At 32.5% G+C, this 13,079-nt stretch overlaps 1 long non-coding RNA gene across 2 annotated transcripts in view; it reads right to left on the bottom strand.

The window, feature by feature from the left end:
* Window positions 1-12,280, bottom strand: part of LOC110598790 (uncharacterized) — a 44,884-nt gene extending 32,604 nt beyond the window's left edge. Inside the window, exons 1-4 of one of the 2 annotated variants that reach the window (XR_002484681.3) lie at window positions 12,159-12,280; window positions 8,921-8,963; window positions 7,919-8,060; window positions 6,942-7,088 (exon numbers count right to left, since the gene is read on the bottom strand). This is a non-coding gene — a long non-coding RNA (uncharacterized LOC110598790). Of the gene's footprint in view, window positions 1-6,941; window positions 7,089-7,918; window positions 8,061-8,920; window positions 8,964-12,158 lie in introns of those variants that run through there. The other variant, XR_013435280.1, reaches the window with a different exon arrangement.
* Window positions 12,281-13,079: the final 799 nt, after the last annotated feature.

A 13,079-nucleotide genomic window follows, 5' to 3' on the forward strand; every position in this document is an offset into this window, starting at 1 on the left:
CAGAAGTTTTTATTAATATTTGGATATATAATTGCCCAGTGTTACCTACTAAAATCACCATTCTCAAAACCCAGCCCCTTCATTGACACACTTCCTATTGTGTTCCAGCCCCATGATTGCTTAAATCTGCACAAATTTATGCACAAATCCGACTCATTCTTTACTCTGTCCAATTGCTTCAGTGTTTTTTTTCTGCATTATTACTATTTTTATTAATTACTTCAATTTAATAAATAAATTGTGGTAAAAGAGAAAGAATTTCTTTGTTCTTATTTAGAAGCATTGAAGTTCTTCTTGGTCTATATAGTTCCATGTGTGTAATGTGTAGGAAAATCTTAAAGTCATCAGTTAAGCTACATTTTTAAAAACTGCTGGAACTTTGATAATGATTGCATTGAATCTATATATCAATTTGTAAGATTTGGCATTTTTATGACACTCTTTTCCTATTCATAAACATCTTTTTTATCTTCTTAGTTTTTCAAAAATTTATCTTGGTGTTAATTTTATTGTTTCGGTAGTGTCCTCACACAGCTTTAGCTTGTTTTCTTATTCAACATTTTTAATGTTGTAAATGTGCATTTTCTCCCATTTGCCAACTGATTATCTATATACTAATAGAAATGTTGGTATGCTGATAAATAATTGTTTCTTAATATTGTTCTTCATGGAAATTTTGATAGGACCATTTGTCACTTTAATAAATTATTGTAGTTCCTTTGCATATTTACATACACTATTTCATCATCTAAAAAGTAGCTTTTTAACGTTTTCCTTACTACTTTCTAAAATTAATTTTTTATACTTCTTTATTATACTGGCTAGGATTTAAAGTTCATTCTTGTATAATGGGAAATATGGTAGGGTGTGTATGGTCCTGATCCCAAAGAGAAAGTTGTGAACATTGTACCATTAAATATGTTTGCTACAAGTTTTTTATTAGATTTTGAAACTTTGCTTTTAATTCACATTAAGTTTGGAATGTTTCTAAGATCCATCATAATCCTTCCTACACTAGGGTTTTGTAGATGTTTACAACCTAATTTTCAAATATATTATTTCTTCTCTTCAAAAATTTTTTTCTTTGCCGTTTTGGGGAGAATTAAACCAAGAGGTGTGCCAAGGCCAATGTCTCGGCTTGGCACCAGAATCACGAGGCACTCACAGCTTTGTAGGTTCAAACAGCAATTCTTTATTCCAGCTCTCACACCACCTCCACACAGGTCCAGGGGCAAACGCGTTCTGCCATCTCCCGCACAAACCACCTACTCCACGAGGCTATCTCCAAAATCCCATTTTAATCTCAACTCAACGGGAACAAGCAGCAGGAACACCCTAATCCCAGCAATAATCTTCAACTTCCAACTTCCCTAAAACCCATTATCTTAAACTGGCAACGCCTTAAACTCAAGGAGCCGGTTACTTCCTCAAACCTGATCAGCTCTAAACCCGGATCTGCCTAGGTCCTTGAGCAAGGTCACCTCATTAAAGCATGCATGCAATGTTCCATCAAATGTCCTCTAAGCAGCATGGGGTACGCTTGGCAAGGAAATTTCGATGTGTCATTTCTACTTGGTAATGGCCCTCAGCAGAGGTGCTCTGCCACTGTGCTATATCCTGAGCCCTTTTAAATTTTGAGGCAGGATCTTTCTAAGTCACCAAGACTGGCCACAAACTTGTGATCCTCTTCCCTCAGCCTCTTAAGTAGCTGGATGATAGCTATGTGCCACCACACCTGACATTTTCAGTCAACCTATAAATGTTGTTTCTACCTCCATTGCATGTGACCAGAAAATACTTATCAATTCAATTGTAGTTGTTAACAAAGAATATTCTGAAGTTCTTGTTTGCAATTTGAATATTTTTCTACTTTTGAGCTATATTGACTGCCCTGATTTGTTAATTTTTGCTTTATTTACACTTGATTCTAGATTTTACTATGTTGTCTAAAAATATACCGTTTCTGACAAAAATTTCAGTTTTTTTTAATACTGCACAGTTCAGGCTGATTAATTTTTATTTTGATAGTCATTGTCTAATGACTCTAACATGTAAAAAAAAAACTGGAATCTATTTCTTTTGCTTGTTGTTCTTCTCATTAAGGTAATTTAGTCTCTTTGGGTAACTGCTTATATTTAATTTTGGTACTTTTTAAATTATAAAATAATAGTGGCTTAGAATATCATCTTCACTCCCAAAAGTTTTATGTTTCCTTCTGTAGGTATCTGGAGCACTAACAATTCATCACAGGCATTAGGTTAATTTGGAGTTGGTATGCCGTTCTTGGGAAGGTCAGTTAACATCTACATTAACATTATTTTAAGGAAATAGTCCTTTTGTATCTCAAGCAAATTCAAGTTTATTAAGACCTCCCATGCTTAGGTATTCATCCTCTTCAACCTTTGCTACTTTTGCATAAGGACACTGTCAATTCACATGTCCAGAATATTAGAATTAGGTAAAAATCAAACTTTCAAAAAGTTTCAAGTATTAAAACTTTATACTGAATTTCTGTCTTTTCTTGGATATTTTCCTAGTAATTTTTAAATTTTTTTTCAATTGTCTTTTGTCTTCATATAGGATTTTTCACTCCAGTTTGGAACTTTTTTTTATAAGGAGTGTTTATCTGAAATCTAATCTACAATTACTAAACCAAAAAAAAATGCAGTTTCTATCTAGTCTTAATATTTTAATCATATTATAAGGAATCAACAAGTCCAGGGTCCAGACTGGTTAAGCTATGAACACTCCATAGCAATAACATCATTTGCACTTATTTCTACTATACAAGTGTTCATATAGAATAACTCACTTTTAATATGTGAATATTGTCAATAATTTATGATTTCTTTCTTGGTCATTAGCTAGATTAGTGAGCTTATACACTCCTTTTTTCAAATGCTCATGTCAGTTATGAATCTTATTCCAATTTAATTTATAATTTCATTACCAAATACTTTTAATGTAAAATGTTCTCTGCAGGTGAATTAAAGAAATAATTTATAGTACTGAGTGTTTAGTTTAGTGATAGAGAATGTGCTTAGCATGTACAAGGCCCTGACTCTAATCCCCAGTACTAAAAATAAACGAAAAATAAAAACTTTTGGAGAGTATTGTAAAATAAATAAATGAAGTAATGATAATGAAATTGCACAAAAATAACATTTTAAATCAACTAGATTAGGTTGCGTATGTGGCTTTGTGGTAGATAGCTTGCTTTGCTTGCTTAAGGCTCTGAGTTTAGTCCCTAGCACTGTTAAACATGCAAACAAACAAATCTTAGATGTTTCTTTATATAATTCTTGTTATTTCAGTTCAATATAGTAGTGACTGACAAATATTAATTATCTAATATGTAACAGCTACTATCTTTACATTTTTTCCTCCTAAAGTTATGACTTTATATTACTTTGACTATAAAAACACTTTAAGATTCAGATGAGTTGGAAATATTTAAATATCTTTAATTTTACCCATTTAAGATATCCATTTCCTAGATAAATTTAAGGACCATCTTCTATCACTTACAGGTATATTTAAAGTAGTTGTGCATTCAATTATCATAATAACCTTCACCAATATTCACTTATTGATCTCTAGAGAAAGCAGATGTCAGTATCATTGATTAACTATCATATGTGATTTTTCTTTGGACAATCTCCAAGTTGCAGAAATTGTTCTTCAGAGTACTATCTGTTATCTTGAATCTCATAATTTTAACATTACCTGTGCCAATATAATATGCTAATAGTAGTTATGTTGCCTCAGAATTGATGATTGCCCCTAGAATGTATAATCAGATTTTTAAAAAGTCAATTGCATCTTAAATAAATATTTCTAAAATTCAATTTAAATATTATGAGAAAAAATTTATTTTGTTTTTAAAGGACAAGACTCCTGAACATTCCATGTGGTTTTCTTTTTATTGACTCAATTTCCCTTTAAGGTAACAATTTTAAATTTAAAAGAAACACATGGAATTGAAGAATAGGAATAATGGAAGTTTTACCCTTTATATTCAACCTGAAATTAATTACTTGCTTATTTAATTATTTTGGTTCTAAGGAAGCATTGTCACTAGAAAAAGATGGTAGGATGTGGTAGCTAAGATCCATGAACACTAATATTCAGTGTGTCCTTGTTATGAGGCGTGGTGATGGATGCTGAGAATAAATCATTAATACCACAGAAATCTTCCTCAGTACATTTTCTGTAGGAAGAAATAAACAGAAATAAATAATGAAGATGCAGTATGGCAACCACTATATTACTAAAGTTTTATTTGCAAGATGTGTTTGTTAAAGAGGTTCTTGCCATTTGCAACAATATAGTTGAATTTGGAGGACTTTTTCTAAATGAAATAGTCCAGATCAGAAAGAAAAATTCTGTGTGATTTCACTTTAAAAAAGTGTTTAAAAAAACTCCAGAATTTCATAGAAACAGAATATATTTGTGGTTATAAGTGGCAGGGAAGTGGTAGAGATGAATAGATGTTTGTCAGAGGGTATCAAGTGCAATTATGTAGAATAAATTAGTTTAGAGATCTAATGTGCAAATTGATAACAATAGTCAATTACTATATTACATGCTGGACATTTGCTTAAAGAGTAGATTTTAGAAGCTTCCAGTACACATGCACATACATACACATGTGCATATATACTATATGATTATGGTAATAATTTTAGCTAGTATGAAAACATCCTGGTGTAATCCTTAAATATATATAACTTTATCTTTAGAAAGAAGTGCTATTTTATATTTAAAAAATCAACTAAAAATCAGCAGTACTTGCTGAACTTTGTTGAAAAGTTTCCAATTAATTACATCTACTGAATGGAGGCCAACTTCAAATCAAATCATTGATTCTGATGTGACTGAACATAATAAGTTTCTTGTTTTAATTATAAATGCAGTAAATCTGCACTTATTTGTATAAGTAATTCCAATTTTATAGTTATGTTATACTTCCAAGAAAATAATCTAATTCTTAACATTAGATGGTGTGATCTAATGTGGTGGTGCATGCCTGCAATTCCAGTGATTCCAAGGCTAAGGCAAAGGACTGAAAATTTGTGTTAGCCTCAGCTAACTTAACTTGTTAGCCTCAGCTAACTTAACTTAACAAAAGCATAGGTGATGCATACAAAGAGAATTATGAGCAAGAAAACATATATGTTTCAAGATAGCTGGCATACTTGTGAATAATAATTTTCCCCCCAGTAAATGATAGTGTCAGGGAGTCTTGCTGGTATAAAGAGCTCAGAAATAGTAGAAATAAAAATCTCAAAGAAATCTCAAAGTCTGTATATCTCTACAACAGGAAAAATGTCTGCCTAAACTATAGGTTACTTTCTCTTTAGATGTTTCAGAAGTCTGAACTTTATTGCTAATATGCTGTCTTTAATAATTCTAGAACACAATGCTCAGAAACAATGTCGAACTAATTCAATGTGCTTGTTTTTTTTAAATAATTAGTATAAGCTGAAAAACTCCTTTTTACATGCATATGTCACAAAGATCAAGTCTTAGACACATTTCCACACATTGAAAGTAACTATCATCAGTAATATACATTGAAGTGAAGGTAGAAAATATTTAAGCAATGTAAAGATATTGTGAGATTTAACATAATATGCCTTTAAAATATCGAGTTACAGTGTAATATAATAATCATGTCATATTGAATATATTTATGGATGTCAAAATGGGTGGTGCATTTTTGGGGAGGCTAACAGGATTAGTGTTTTCCCACACTACTGATTATAATATAGCAATTTCACTGTTTCAGACAAGATCTGCATGTTATTTGAAAATAGTAGAGACGATCCATCATTATAATGACTCAATAGGCTGTGGTATTTGAAATTCACCAACTTTACAGTCTTTGAATAGCTCTTTTGCATAAACTCTTTCATTTTCCTTTACCATTTTGAGCAACTGTTCATCATGAAGATGCCCTGTCAGACAAACTACCGCTATGTCTTTTAAGTAGTAACATAGAAAAAGTTACTATATAAAGCACTTAGTAGTTTAAAATTTTAATGTTGTGATAGAATCTGACAACAGCCAGTGGCTCTGGAATGGAGCCACTCTCAATGTATGATATAATGAAGGGCAAAAATCAATGATTGTACAAGGAAAAAAAAGTCAGACCTATGGTGAAGTTCCAGGATTTGATCACTTTTCATCACTGACCAGACAAGAATTTTAGAACACTATTTTTGTATATTAACTTTATTCCATCATGACTTTATATAAAAGACAGCAAAATCACTGGCAAATTTAGTTCCTTAATTTAGTTTAAGATGTTTTTAACATTTTTAGTATTGCCTTTATTGCTTAACATTTAAGGGGTAATAAACAGAATTAAAATGCTTTAATCATAATAGAATTTTGGATAATATTACTACTGGCAATAGTAAAGACACTCTTCATTGCCTACCTCTCCATGCTCCACACAGTATTACTGCCCCTGTGTGATAACAACAGGCAGATTTATCCTGGTGTTCCTGAGTCTACATTCAGCTACAACACTTCATATGGTGATTTAACCATGTTGGGAAAGATCTGCATGTTGTTTCATATAAACTTCACCATTAGGTCTAAATTAGGTAAATGAAGTTGTTGAAGTTTTCAAAAGATGGGTTTGAATGTTTCCCTTATCAACTAAATCCATATCTGGATGCAGCAGGAAATCCCTATTTAAAACTAGATTTGTTTTTCTATTGACATATAGGAAACAAATTACTTAGAATAAATATAAGAAAATTATTTAAGTAGAATAAAAATATCCATATGCACTAATGTAAAATAATATTTCTTCAAATACTATTTTATTCATATATAAATGAAGGTATATTTCAGAAACTGAAATGATGGACTAAAATAAGGGTGAGTATAATAAAATGATAATGTGAAAGTCACTGTTGAACAATAAGTTATTAAATATATATGTGCTTTATTGATATATTTGTTCTTCATTTGACTTGAACACATACTATAGGCAAAACTCCATGTATATCATTGGAATAAAAGTTAGATGTAATGTTGTGTCTCTTCACTCGTCATCTCATGGAAGGCACATCCTAAAAAACATACAATGCTGTTTACCTAGTTGCAATTTTGGTAAATGCTATGAAATATAAATGCATGATGCTATGATGTATATGATGAGGTCTCAAAACTATTATTTTAAATTTTCAAGAAAAATTTATTTTATAATAATTTTCCATTTGCAAGTTGCCTATGAATCCTATATATTTCTAAACATTTCTGGATTATTCAATTTTGTGTTTATTGTCCATCTACTTCCTCAAGGGTCTAATTAATGAACATATTAATTGATGCATTTGCTGTTTGATACATGGAGTACTCTGATCAGCATTTAAAAATATTCTTAAATTATTTTATCTTCAACTCAAGTGAGGTTTTGAAATAATTTTGGTGGGTTTGCAGCTTTGCTATAGACGCATGCAGAATAGAATTTATAATTAAAGTGCTGACACAATGAGTACTAGAAAAGCATGAACAGCCTTGCTATAAAAATTCTATGATTGCTTTGGCTTCCTTTGCAGAGCTCGTGCCACGGAACTGCAGCAGGAACAGTTGTGGTTGCTGATAATAGTGTGCCTTACATATCATTCTTATCTGCTCATCAAATGCTATTTTTACATTATGTATTGCTGAAATTTTTTCCTCTTTACTTAAAGTGGCATTCACTTTACATTTCCATTCTGGGAAGATTGCTGCTAATGAGCAATCACAATTAAGCTAAACTTCAATATGTCCAAATTTTCAATAAAGTAATAAATTAGATTTGACAGCAATTGACTTTGACATGTGCTGTCATACCCTATAACACCAAAGGCATTTAATACCACTTATAATCTACTTGGAGTTTGGATAGAAAACTTACCTGATGATTTTCAGGAGACTCAAGAACTATTTGAAATAAAACATGTACATGAAGCATCATCTTCTGAAGTTAAACTGTCCCTGTAATCTGAAGAGAAAAAAAGAACCAGGGGTCCAAGAGATCTTCAAGAATACTTGTGGTTCTAATATGAGGAGAGCAAAAAGAAAAAAAGCCAGATGAATCACTGGAAGAAAAATAATTTTCACCTCCCCAAAATATTAACAGTACACAGTTTTTAACTTAGCTTCTTAGTTAATCTACTAGGAATGTCAATGTTAATTGACAATTGTATAAGTTTAAAGGTCTGTTTCATGAACTTAATGTTAGTCAATGTTTTCCAATTTTAGGACCATTATTTATTTTTACCCCCACATTCTATCACTGTCAGCAGCATTGACTTCCCTGTAAAGCAAATATGAGGATGTTGCACAGGTATAGAAATAGTATGATGTTATATATTTGTTTTAAAACATTCAGACTCAAAGACAGAAAGCATGATGGGAATGGGAGAAAAGAAAGTCTAAAGACAAGGCTGTTATGTGGCTGTGGTGGGACATGCCTGTAATCCCGGAAGCTCAGGAGGCTGAGGCAGGGAGATCTTGAGTTCAAAGCCAGCCTCAGCAATCACAAGGTGCTAGCAATTCAGTGAAACCCTGACTTTGAATAAAATACAAAATAGGTCTGGAGAAGTGGTTCAATGGTTGAGTTCCAGTGAGTTCTATCCCTGGTACTCCCCCCCCCCAAAAAAAAATCTGTTAATTGAAATTGAATACAAGGAAACAATATACAGCCAGACATCTCTACTTCCCACCAATCAACATATTAGTGGATTATATTCCTAAAGAACCTGTAGGGGGCAGGTTGGAGGTGCCCTTAGAAAAATTATAGCAACTGATGTTAGTGATACATCTCAGAATAAAGCCTAATTTGGGTATTTAGTGTATTCCATGCATAATGTGGCTAATCACATACTATCCTAATGTAAACCCACCATCCATGTACCTGTAAGGCTCTATCACTCTTCCTATCTTCTTCTCATTTAAAACTGTAAATAAAAAAAGGAGAACCAATAGATATATGAGAAATGTATAAGAGGAAAAGTGATCCAGAGAAAAGCTGGTTTAGGAAAATAGAAATTAAACATACACTCATGCATGCACATGCACATACACACATACACCCAGATGTTCTCTGAGATTCTCTGAGATACTTGCAAAGGTGATTCATCTAAAATAAATATCTGATGAAAAATACAGTCCAATGCTTGAAAAGTAAAACCATGGTAAGATCTTAGAACATGTAGTAAAAGCACAATCAGAACATTTGAGGAAATGTTTTAATTTAAAGGGCATAGTCTTCGTAGTATTGCATCTCAAGCTAGTTTGATAAATAACTAAAATTGAAAATAATTAGAACTTCTAAGCAGATAACAGCGTAGTCAGTGGAAAATAAAAAAGAATGATCAATTTTATTTCTTTTCTTCGTGAACAGTTCATTAGTTCAGATTTTTTTATTCTAATGTTGATAATTCCTCAGGGAAGCCTGGCATAGATCTAATAGTTGATAAAATATTTATTTAAGAAACTCACTCTTTGAAATGATTTTTATCTTTACGTGCTCCAAAAGTTATGTAAAAGTTAAACTTTATTCACTAAAATAACATTAATATATCCCTTAATTCTTCCTTTGTCACAAAAAAGGGAGACTTTAGATCATATGTCAGCAAACTCCATTCTCATATCACAGGCAATCCCTTGCTTGTTTTTGTAAAGTTTTATTGGTGCACAGTACATGCATTTATTATGTACCGTGTATTGCTGTTGTTTTTCTACAATGGTAAAGATTAGTAATTGCAACAGAAACTATACAGTGTGCTGAAAATTATTCTCACCTGTCCCTTTACAGAAAGTTTGCCCATCCCTGAGCAACATCTGTGGTTCTCAAAGTGTGTTCCTCAGACCAACATTTTCAGAATCTCCTTGAAACTTCCTAGAGACACATATTCTTGAACCTTATCCAGAGCTACCAAGAACAAAAATTTCTTATGGCTCAGCAATGCAATTGAACTGGTATTACATTTGATTCTAATTCACACTCAATTTAAAATTACTGCTTAGTGTAAGCTAGTAAATCAGGGCTTGTGAGACAAATCTGTCCTTCAAGATAAGAATAGTTTTTAGATTATTTTTCTGGTTGAAAACCACCCAAAGGAGATTAATACATCATGACTCTTCCAAACTACATAAAATTCAAATTTCTTTGTTCATAAATGGACTTTTATCAGAACATAGCCATGTTAATTTGTTTAGGTGTTGTCTAGGAGTCCTTTTATGCTATAATAACAGAATTAAGTAGTGCTATAAGAGATTATAATGTTACTGGCACTTTACAACTAAATTTTCTCATTCCTAACTTAAGCATTATCAGAGTGCATTTTATGGTACAGAATAATGGTAGGAAAGTAAGGGACATTAAAGATTAGAAATTTAGCCACTGAGGTGAGACCTTTCCTCCCAGGCACTATAAAGATCTGTGAGGATTCTATTCTGCAGGCACATGCTGGGAAAACTGAATTGTCAGATGTTATGGTTCTATAGAGCTACTACGTTCCTGAGGAGCTTTGGGAAAGAAAAAATATTCATGAAGAAAAATAATAAATAAGCAAATAATAAGTAAGCATTAATAAAAACAGAAGACAAAACTGAGCGCAGTGGCTCACAAATATAATACCAGAGGCTCGGGAGGCTGAAGCAGCATGATAGCAACTTCAAAACCAGCCACAGCAGTTTAGTGAGGCCCTAAGAAACTAGTAGCTCTTAAGAATTAAGGGATATGTTAGTGCTCTGGGTAGGGTTCATGTGGCTCAATAGTTAAGTGACCCTGGATTCAATCTCTCATACCAAAAAAAATAAAAGGATGATGACATCTAATATGAGTCGGAATTAAAACTTGCCACTTCTTATATGAGATTCTAAAGAGGGAAAAATGATAACATAAAATATTGATCTTTACTACACTGTCATTTGAAGTTTTCTTTCTCTTTCCACAAAGCCTGTCAAAAGGTCAGTGGAATATGCCCCAAACCTATTACAAAGATATTTCTACTACTGGGGAGGTGATCCACAAAGAATGTAGTTGTTAAAAGACATGTATTTTAAAGAGACATAAAGGAAAGAAGCTAAAAACCAATGAGCAAAGACTATATATTTCTACTCCCCCCCAACTAGATCCGAATTAACAAACCCTTCTTGATAACAATTCAAAGCATTCAAACTCCAGTTCTTGAGAATTTTGCAGGCAGCCATTGCTCATCTTGCACTTGCATGTAATGGTTGCCATGGGTGACCCAGAAATGAAACCAATCATGGCACTGTAATTTAAAACTAAAACAGCTGGCAAAAATCTTTTCCTCTCAGAGCATGTTGTCGTAGAAGTAAATGAAAAGGTCGGGAGACTTTTCATTTGCTTCTGTGATAACATGAACTACTTGAACTAAGGAACATATTAATGTTTCCTCTGAAGCTTTCTATTATGTGTCAGGAGCCCCATTCCGGGATATCACAGTGGAGGTGATAGAAAAAGACAGATGATAGAATGAAACGGTTGGTCCTAACACAAAATAATCAGGCATCTTTATATTTCCACTTTACATTATAACAGGAAACCTGATTAGATTCTGTGGTTTTACCTAAAAATAAACCTGGCTCAGGAGGAAGTTTTAGTCTATATGCACTGATTCTTATTATAAAAAAAAAAATTCTTTTAAAGTCACAGTCACATCTTCACAGGATACACTTTATGCTTCTCATATTAAAAGCCAATAAGCTCCAGAAGAGTTCTCATATATCATTTCATATGTTACAAGTATTATAGTAATTTTTTTTTTCATTTCAGATTTTGAATATGACTTTTTGGGAAACAAATATACATATAATACAATTTTACTATTTAAAAGGAAAACCATATACAAACTTTATATTTAGAATTAGAACACTGATTCTACTAAGCAGACCCTTGCAGAATACAGAACGGAATCTAAAAATTTATGCAAAAGCTAAATGGTAATTTTAGGCTGTCTGCTAGTGTCCTCCGAATCAATGGTCTTTTGATTAATCTCATGTTTTCATTAGCTAAAAGGCATTGCAGAGGCTCCTCAACTTATAATGGCTTACATCCTGAGAAAACAATAGTATGTTGAAAATATTGTAAGTTCAAAAAGCATTTAATATGTCTAACTTACCAAACATCATGGTTCAGCAACACAGTACACTGTATCGTATCAGTTGTTTATCCTCCTGGCCACATGGCTGCCTGGGAGCTGTGGATCACTGCCACTGCATAGCATCGTGAGAGAGTATCATACAGCACATCCCAGAAAAGATCAACATTCAAATCTTGCAGTACATTTTCTACTGTATGCTTTTGTGCCATTGTGAAGTCAAAAAAATGGGGAGTTGAATGAACCATCACAAGTCAAGTACCATTTGTAGACTACAAAATACTGTTGTGATTTAAAAATTATAAAGAAATCTGCAGAAACAAGATTGATACACTGAATACTGGATGCATTTCAAGTGTGATAGGTTTACATAAAATCATACAAATAGACTAATGTCAAATAGAAATTATAAAAGACATCACCAGCCATTCACAGAAAAATTACAAAGATATGACAGAATGTTCGCTCCTCCTTTCATAAATGTAAAATGAAATGGTAGAGATCTCATTCTCCACAAAATTATCAAAAGTTTCAAAGTCTGTTATCATATCTTGTAAATAAGGAAATTAGTTACTAATACTCTTGTCATTAGTGCTGTAAATTGACAAATGAACCTAAAGCAAAGGGTGTGAATTACGGCAACTTTTTCCTTCCAGAAAACATTTGGCAGTATCTGGTGACATTTTTGATTGTCACAAGTGAAAATGATGTCTCCATTGGCATCTAGTGGTCAGGGATTACACTCAACATCATACCACACACCACACAGTCTTCCATATAAAGAATTATCTGGCCCAAAGGGTAACTATTGTTGCAGTTGACAAAACTTGTTTTAGATTACAGTTTTATAATATTGATTACATATTAAGTGACATAGATAGTATAGTCATCATATGCAGGAATTTATTCTGTGGTTGCAGATAAATACTATGAACACAGAGA

Source organism: Ictidomys tridecemlineatus, chromosome 2 (assembly GCF_052094955.1).
Source record: "Ictidomys tridecemlineatus isolate mIctTri1 chromosome 2, mIctTri1.hap1, whole genome shotgun sequence".
Lineage (NCBI taxonomy): Eukaryota > Metazoa > Chordata > Mammalia > Rodentia > Sciuridae > Ictidomys > Ictidomys tridecemlineatus.